General features: G+C 38.2%; 1 long non-coding RNA gene across 1 annotated transcript; it reads left to right on the forward strand.

The window, feature by feature from the left end:
- Positions 1-1,014: 1,014 nt before the first annotated feature.
- LOC138166613 (uncharacterized) lies at positions 1,015-6,549 on the forward strand. Its single transcript, XR_011169645.1, has 3 exons — positions 1,015-1,187; positions 4,191-4,340; positions 6,310-6,549. It is a non-coding gene; the product is annotated as an uncharacterized lncRNA (long non-coding RNA).
- Positions 6,550-7,446: the final 897 nt, after the last annotated feature.

Consider the following 7,446-nt stretch of genomic DNA (forward strand, 5'->3'; position numbering starts at 1 on the left):
CACTTCTCAAAATGAGCCCCAAAACAAAGCCTCACATCAGGGCTTATATAGCCTTCTCCTAGCTCAGAGAATGTAACAACCTTTTGGACCCACTGGCCAATCAAAAAGTATCTACTGAAAAACAAGCCTCCTACCCCAGGCTCCAGGTGCACTTTAGCCTAGGGGCAGGGAAGATCTTTAAAATTTACATTCCCATTACATTCGGCCCCAAGATCTTTCATGCCCATAGCATAGACAATTTACTTTTGAATTAGCATTAACAATCATAGGTCACATTTGCAAGATACATAACTGAAGTTACCAAAGTGGCCACAGGACCTTCAACAAACACAAAGTACGTTGCATTATCACCTCAATTCAAAACAAGAGTCCAAATAAACACAGCTCCAGCCCCTGCTTCCAAGTACAGACAGGGGGCTGGGCAACAAAACCAACAAGGTGGGGTCCTTGGGGGTCCACAGCACTTCATCCCACCCACCATAGTCACAAGTCCATCCTCCCCCTGGGTCCCAAACTGTGGGATGCAGCAAGGAAACACATTCAGTCACCCTCCTTTGCTGCTCAGTTCTTATCTTTTCCTGTGGCTGAATTCTGAACTTCTGGGTTCCTTCTCCTCCCACAGGCGGCAGCCACTCCTGGCTTCTGCCCAGCTCTACATCTGATTTCAGCAGCAAGTAGCCATGGAAGAAGAGACCTTCACCCCTTACCACAAGATTTTGGGGCCCCATTTGTTTGGGGTGGGGGGAATGATGGGGATCTTGTGCTGAAGCCCCACCCTAAAATATGGTTTTCTGTGTTTATTGTGTGCCATCCTTGTTATATTGTTGTGAAATTCTGTTGACACCAGTTATTCCTAATATATTTTTGCCAAGTAAGGGACATGAAAGATCTTGGGGCCGAATGTAAGGGTTATGGGACTTAAAGATCTTCCGTGCCCCATTGGACTTGCTGACTTAGCAGGAAGGGGTGGAGCAAGAGGAAGCAGAAGCCAACCTAGAGTTCCTGCGGTGGCTAGCAGTGGTGGCGATGGCGGCAGCAGCAGCAGAAGCACGAATCCCTTTCTGAGTCAGCCAGAATTTCTGCTAAGGACTCTTGCTGAGGACTGCCAGGGGCCAGAGCTGCTGGGAGTGTGCTTCCTGGACGCTGGGTGGTTGCTGTGAGTGGGGAGAGGAGGACTTTTGCCTGAGGTAGCCTGCTCTGTTTTAAAGGCTTGAGAATGTGGGTGCTTTCTACTTTATCTGCCTGTGCCAATTTCATAACTACTCTGATGGCTTTGACTTTCTGGTTTGGGGACTCAGTCTTTTGGTATTTTAATAAATGTTCCAGCTTCATCGCCCATATAGAAAGCCTGATATATTTTTTGATTGATAATCACATCAGCATATTTACAATTTCCGTAGGCATTGTGAATATTGCATTGCTGATACAGTCAGCCTCTTTAGACAATATTTTCTTTCCTGTATTCTGGTCTTCTCTTTGTTCCTCATACAAGGGATCTGATCTCCAATCCCCCTGACTTTGTCCTGACTGTCCCTCATGCCTGGAATGCATTCTATCCTTACTTTCATCTCGTAGAGTGAATCCCTCTCTTCCTTTAAGACCCAACTCATGTATCATCTTCTGCACAACTTTTCCCCATCCTCCACTCAATCTCCAATAGCCAGGGCCTTCCCTCCTAAACTATCCTGTATTTAATTACATGGTATAGATTTCTATTTATTCATTCTCCTCTTCTGCTGCATACATCTGTATATGTACTTCTTATCTCTCCCAGTACAGGGAGTAAGGATTGTTTCATTCTTTATGACTGAGTTCCTGGCATATAGTAGGTACTTAAAAACACTTGTTAAATTGATCTGTTTATTAATTGATTGTGTTCAGTTCTTAAATCTGAGAAAATTAAGTTGGTGAGTGTCTAAAGGAGGAACTTGAATTTGTGCCATAAGACACTTGGCCAAAGGTACCCAGTAAATTTACCCTGTAGAACAGAAGACTTAGAGGAGGGGGGCAGAGAGAAGGAAGACAGAAAGATAATTATATTATCTGTTTTTCTGTCTGCCTCTGTCTTTGTATTTCTCTGTGTCTCTGTCTTTCTCTCTCTCTAGAAAGAGAGACAGAGAGAGTCACATGGAAAAGGTATTAGATATACTCTGCTTGGCCTTAGCAAGCAGAACTAGAATTATTTGGTAGAAATGTACAATTCTCAAGATTTCAAACTATCCAAAATCCCAGAATGGGATGTGGTAGTGAGTTCCTCACCACTGGAAAACTTCAAGCAAAGTCTGGAAATGAGTTCAAATTCAGCCTCCAGACACATTTTAAATGGGCAAGTCACTTAACTTCTGTCTGCCTTGATTTTCTTACCTGTAAAATAAGAATTAGGATAGCCCCTTCTGGCCAGGGTTGATGCGAGGACCAAATAAGACAATAATTATAAAGTGCTCAGAACAGGGATTGGCACATGGTAGGCTCTATATAAATGTTAGCAATTACTATTATTATTATCGTTATTCCATACCATCTATGAGATCTCGGCCAAATCATTAACCCCTTTGGGCCTCTTTTCCTCATCTGTGAAATAAAAGAGTCGAACTAGATAATCTCCAAAGTGTCTTCTGGTTTGAAACCCGTGATCCATAACACCTAAGGTCTCTTGTGCTGCTGAGAAAGAATCTATGGTTTGAGACCAAGATATCTTTAGGCAATATGTGGGGGGTGTATTTTCCCTGAATGTGTAGAATAAAACACCGGGAATCAAAAGAACTATTTTCTACTTAAAATACATTGGAGCTTTCAGAACCTGCTTGAAAGACCACAAATAGAATGTGCTTAAGAATGCATTCACCCTTGGAAGGTAAGTAGCAGCTACCCCTAGCAGGCCATCTTTTCAGATCTCAGTCTACAGTGAGATCCGCAAAATGACACAAAATCCATTCTGAGTGAATAGTTTCTCTTAGTATTTATTTCCATCAGTCCCTAGAGACCAAATCTCTTGCCATGTTCTCATACATTAGAATTTCTCCAGGAAAGTGTAACAATTAAATAAAATATGTTTCCACTGGTTTCCTCTTTACAAACTGGCCTCCATCAATCATGCCCACACCATTGGCATGGTGACATTAATGGGGGTTTGTAAATTGGAACAAGACTTTTAGATGATAACATCCAAAAAAAACCCCAACAAAAAACACCAACCCATACATAATTCATAGCACAAAAGTGACTTTTGGCTGGTCACATACTGGCTGACACAATAGAGGGAAGGAAGTGAAACCTACAAAAATACATACGGAACAGATAAAATGAATACTGTTTTAACATAATACTATCACATATAGGTTTGGCAACTACTTCCATGTCAAGTCCATTGGGTTCTTTTGAAGTAACAATAATAATTCCATGATTACAGATTTTCTTGCCCTTTCTAGAAGTAATGAACCAAACTGAACTGGAGGAGAGAGATGGAGTGTTGGACTAGAATGGTCCTTAACCTGGGGAACATCAACTGATTTTTAAAAATAATGGTAGCCCTCTCTAGGAGAGGGGAAGAAAAGAGAATTTACATAATAATTGTACTGTCTATTTAAAAGGAATAGCAAATTGTACATGATAGGTTTACAGTTTCATGTGCAATCATTTATTATTATTATTATACTGTAATGGAGATGCTTGCTTTATCCCATCAATTAAAAATAAATAAAAATTAAAAAATATTTTTATATATTAAAATATATAATTGATATTACTTTAAATACCAACAGCAATAACAACAAGGCTTATATTTATATACTGTTTTAAAGTTTATAAAACACTTTACTTATATTATCTTATTTGATTCTCACAACAATGGGAGGTAGATGCTATCATTATCTTCATTTTACAAATGAAGAAACTAATCTTACATGTTTTATTTCATGCATTTTAAACATAATTCTGTTCATTAATTGCCTTTATATTCTGGACATTTTGTTCTTCCAGATGAATTTTATTATTATTTTTTCTAGGTCTGTAAAATAATTTTTGGTAGTTTGGTTGATATGGCACTGAATAAGTAAATTAATTTGGGTGGAATTGTCATTGTTATTATATTAGCTCAGCCTACCCATGAGCAACTGATGTTTTTCCCATTATTTAGAACTGACTTTATTTGTGTGAAAAGTGTTTTATAAATGTGTTCATATTGTTCCTAGAAATACAATTACAAATTGTAGAGAATTCACACAAGGAAGGAGATCACATGGTGGTCAGAAGTGATAAAAGGACACTCTCAAAGTCTCTCTAAAGAACACTGGAATTGATTGTGTGATATGGGAGAAACTGACACAGGACCACCTACCATGGTATGCCTGCATGAAAGAAGTCAATGTGCTCCATGAGCAAAGCTGAATTGCAGTAGATCAAAAGAAACATGAGATGCAGAAATTTATTTATTTATTTATTTTTGGTCTTTATTAATTTGTTTACTTTTAGTTTATAAGATTCATTACACAATTCCTTGAGTTTTAAATTTTCTCTCACTCTCCTCTCCCCACCATGGCATCATACAATCAAGTATAGTATCTGCAAATACTTTCACATTAGGCATTAGTCAGGTTATAAAGAAGGATTAACAGATGGAATGAAGAATGGGAAAGAGGAAACAAAACCAAACAAGAAAACAAAAAAGGGTAGTTTGCTTCAATCTGGGTTCAATATCAGTTCTTTCTCTGGATGTAGACATCTCTCTCCATCATGAGTCTTTTGGGTTTGACTTATGATTCTGGATTGCTGAGAAGAGTCCAGTTTATCAAAGTTGGTCGTCACTCATTTGTTGTTTCTGTAATTGTGTACAAATTCCTCCTGGCTCTACTCTTCTCACTCAGCATCAGTTCATATAAGCCTCTCCAGGTAAATATGAAGTCCACATGCTCCTCATTTTTTATTGAACAATAGTATTCCATAACATTCATATATCACAACTTGTTCAGCGATTCCCCAATTGATGGGAACCACCTTAATTTCCAATTCTTTGCTACCACAAAAAGGGCTGCTATAAATATTTTTGTACATATGGGTTTTTTCCCACTTCTATGATCTCTTTGGGATACAACCCTAGAAGTGGTATTTCTGGGTCAAAGGGTATGAAATTATTTATAGCCCTTTGGGTCTAATTACAGATTGCTTTCCAGAATGGTTGGATCAGTTCACAACTCCACCAGCAATGCATTAGTGTTCTAATTTGTCCACATCCTCTCCAGCATTTGTCATTTTCCTGTTTTGTCATCTTAGCCAATCTTACTGGTGAGATGTGATACCTCAGAGTTGTTTTGATTTGCATTTCTCTAATCAATAGTGATTTAGAGCATTTTTTCATATGCTTATAAATATCTTTAATTTCTTCCTCTGTAAACTGCCTGTTCATATTCTTTGACCATTTATCAATTGGGTAATGACTTGTACTCTTATAGATTTGACTCAATTCTCTGTATATTTTAGAAATGAGTCCTTTATCAGTGACATAGGTTGTAAAAATTCTTTCCCAATTTTCCACTTCCCTCAATCCTGGTTGCATTGGCTTTGTTTGTACAGAAGCTTTTCAATTTAATGTAATCAAAATTATCCATATTGCATTTTATAATGCCCTCTAATTCCTGTTTGGTCATAAAGTCTTCCCCTCTCCACAAATCTGACAGGTAAACTATTCCTTGCTTTCCCAGATTGCTTAGAGTATCAGCCTTTATACCTGGATCATGCACCCATTTAAACTTGATTTTGGTATATGGTGTTAAATAATGGTCTATGCCCAGTTTCTGCCATACTATATTCCAGTTTTCCCAGCAGGTTTTGTCAAATAGCGAGTTCTTATCCCCAAAACTGGGGTCTTTTGGTTTATCAAACAGTAGATTACTATAGTCATTGACCACTGAGTCTTTTGTACTCAATCTATTCCATTGATCCACTACTCTATTCCTCAGCCAGTACCAAGTAGTTTTGAGGACTGCTGCTTTATAGTACAGATTAAAATCTGGTATAGCTAGTCGACCATCCCTAGCATTTCTTTTCATTAATTCCCTTGATATTCTGGACCTTTTGTTCTTCCAAATGAATTTTATTACTATTTTTTTCTAGCTCTATAAGGTAGTTTTTTGGTAAACTGATTGGTATGGCACTAAATATACAATTTAATTTAGGTAAAATTGTCATTTTAATTTTATTGGCTTGACCCAGCCACGAGCAATTGATGTCTTTCCAATTAGTTAGATCTGACTTTATTTGTATGAAAAGTGTTTTGTAGTTGTGTTCACATAGGTCTTGGGTTTGTTTTGGCAGGTAGATGCCCAAAGGAGATGCAGAAATTTAAAGACATTTCCCCCCCAAATTTTCATACGGATTATTTGTGCCCAACCTGTGTGGCAGAGTCTTTCAAGCTCATATTGATCTGGTCAGTCACAGCTGGATGACACACTGTACCTTGACTCCCACATAGGAACATAATTTTGGTCCTCTTCAAGAATAAAGGATAACAACCAACCAACATTACATCTGTCTCCATCTGTACATGTATATGGGTATATATGTGTATATACATATGCAAACATATGCACATGTAAATGTATATACGCACACACATGTAGATGAGATACACATCTATATACACATTTGTGTGTATACATGCATACATACATACATCTATATCTATGTATACATGTGTTGCCTGATCTATTTGAAATAGTACAGGCAGCTAGGTGATACAATGGAAAGTGCACTGAACTTGGAGTCAAAGGACTTGGGTGTGCATTTTGCCTCTGAAGCTTAATGCTTGGTGGATATCAAACCAATCTCTTCAGCTCTCAGAGCCTCAGTACCTTAAGGTGAAGGAATAGATAAAATGCTAATATTGGAGGCTGTGTGACCATGGGTAAGTCACTTAACACCTCTCAGCCTCAGTTTCCTCATCTGTAAAATGGGGATGACAGCATCTACCACCAAGGTTTGTAGTGAGGATCAAATGAGGTAATATTTGTAAAATACAATGTAAATTTTAAACATCTGTATAAACACTAGCTATTATTATTATGCTAGCTATTATGAAAAGGAGAAAGTTAGACTAGATGACTTCACAGGTGCCTTCCATTAGATTCTATGAGTCTAGCCCTCCCTTTTACTGAAGTACAAGTCACTTTACCCTCCCTATGGCAATTTCCTCACAAGTGATGTGAAATCATCAGCCCTCTCCAGTTTATCACATAGGAATGTGTGGGTCAAACAAGCTTCATATTTGAGTTAGGAAAAAGCCAACATGGTCACAGGAGTGGAGTGATCTGATGAAAGGATAATGACCACAGAACAAAGGATGTTCAGGGGTAGCTAGGTTGCACAGAGGATACAGTACTAGGCCCTAGAGTCAGGAAGACTCATCTTCCTGAATTCAAATATGGTCTCAGGCACTTCCTAGCTGTGTGAACT

The sequence above is a fragment of the Petaurus breviceps genome, unplaced genomic scaffold (genome assembly GCF_028583685.1).
Source record: "Petaurus breviceps papuanus isolate PSGF00001 unplaced genomic scaffold, PetGlider_PUasm1.0 225, whole genome shotgun sequence".
Taxonomy (NCBI): Eukaryota; Metazoa; Chordata; class Mammalia; order Diprotodontia; family Petauridae; genus Petaurus; species Petaurus breviceps.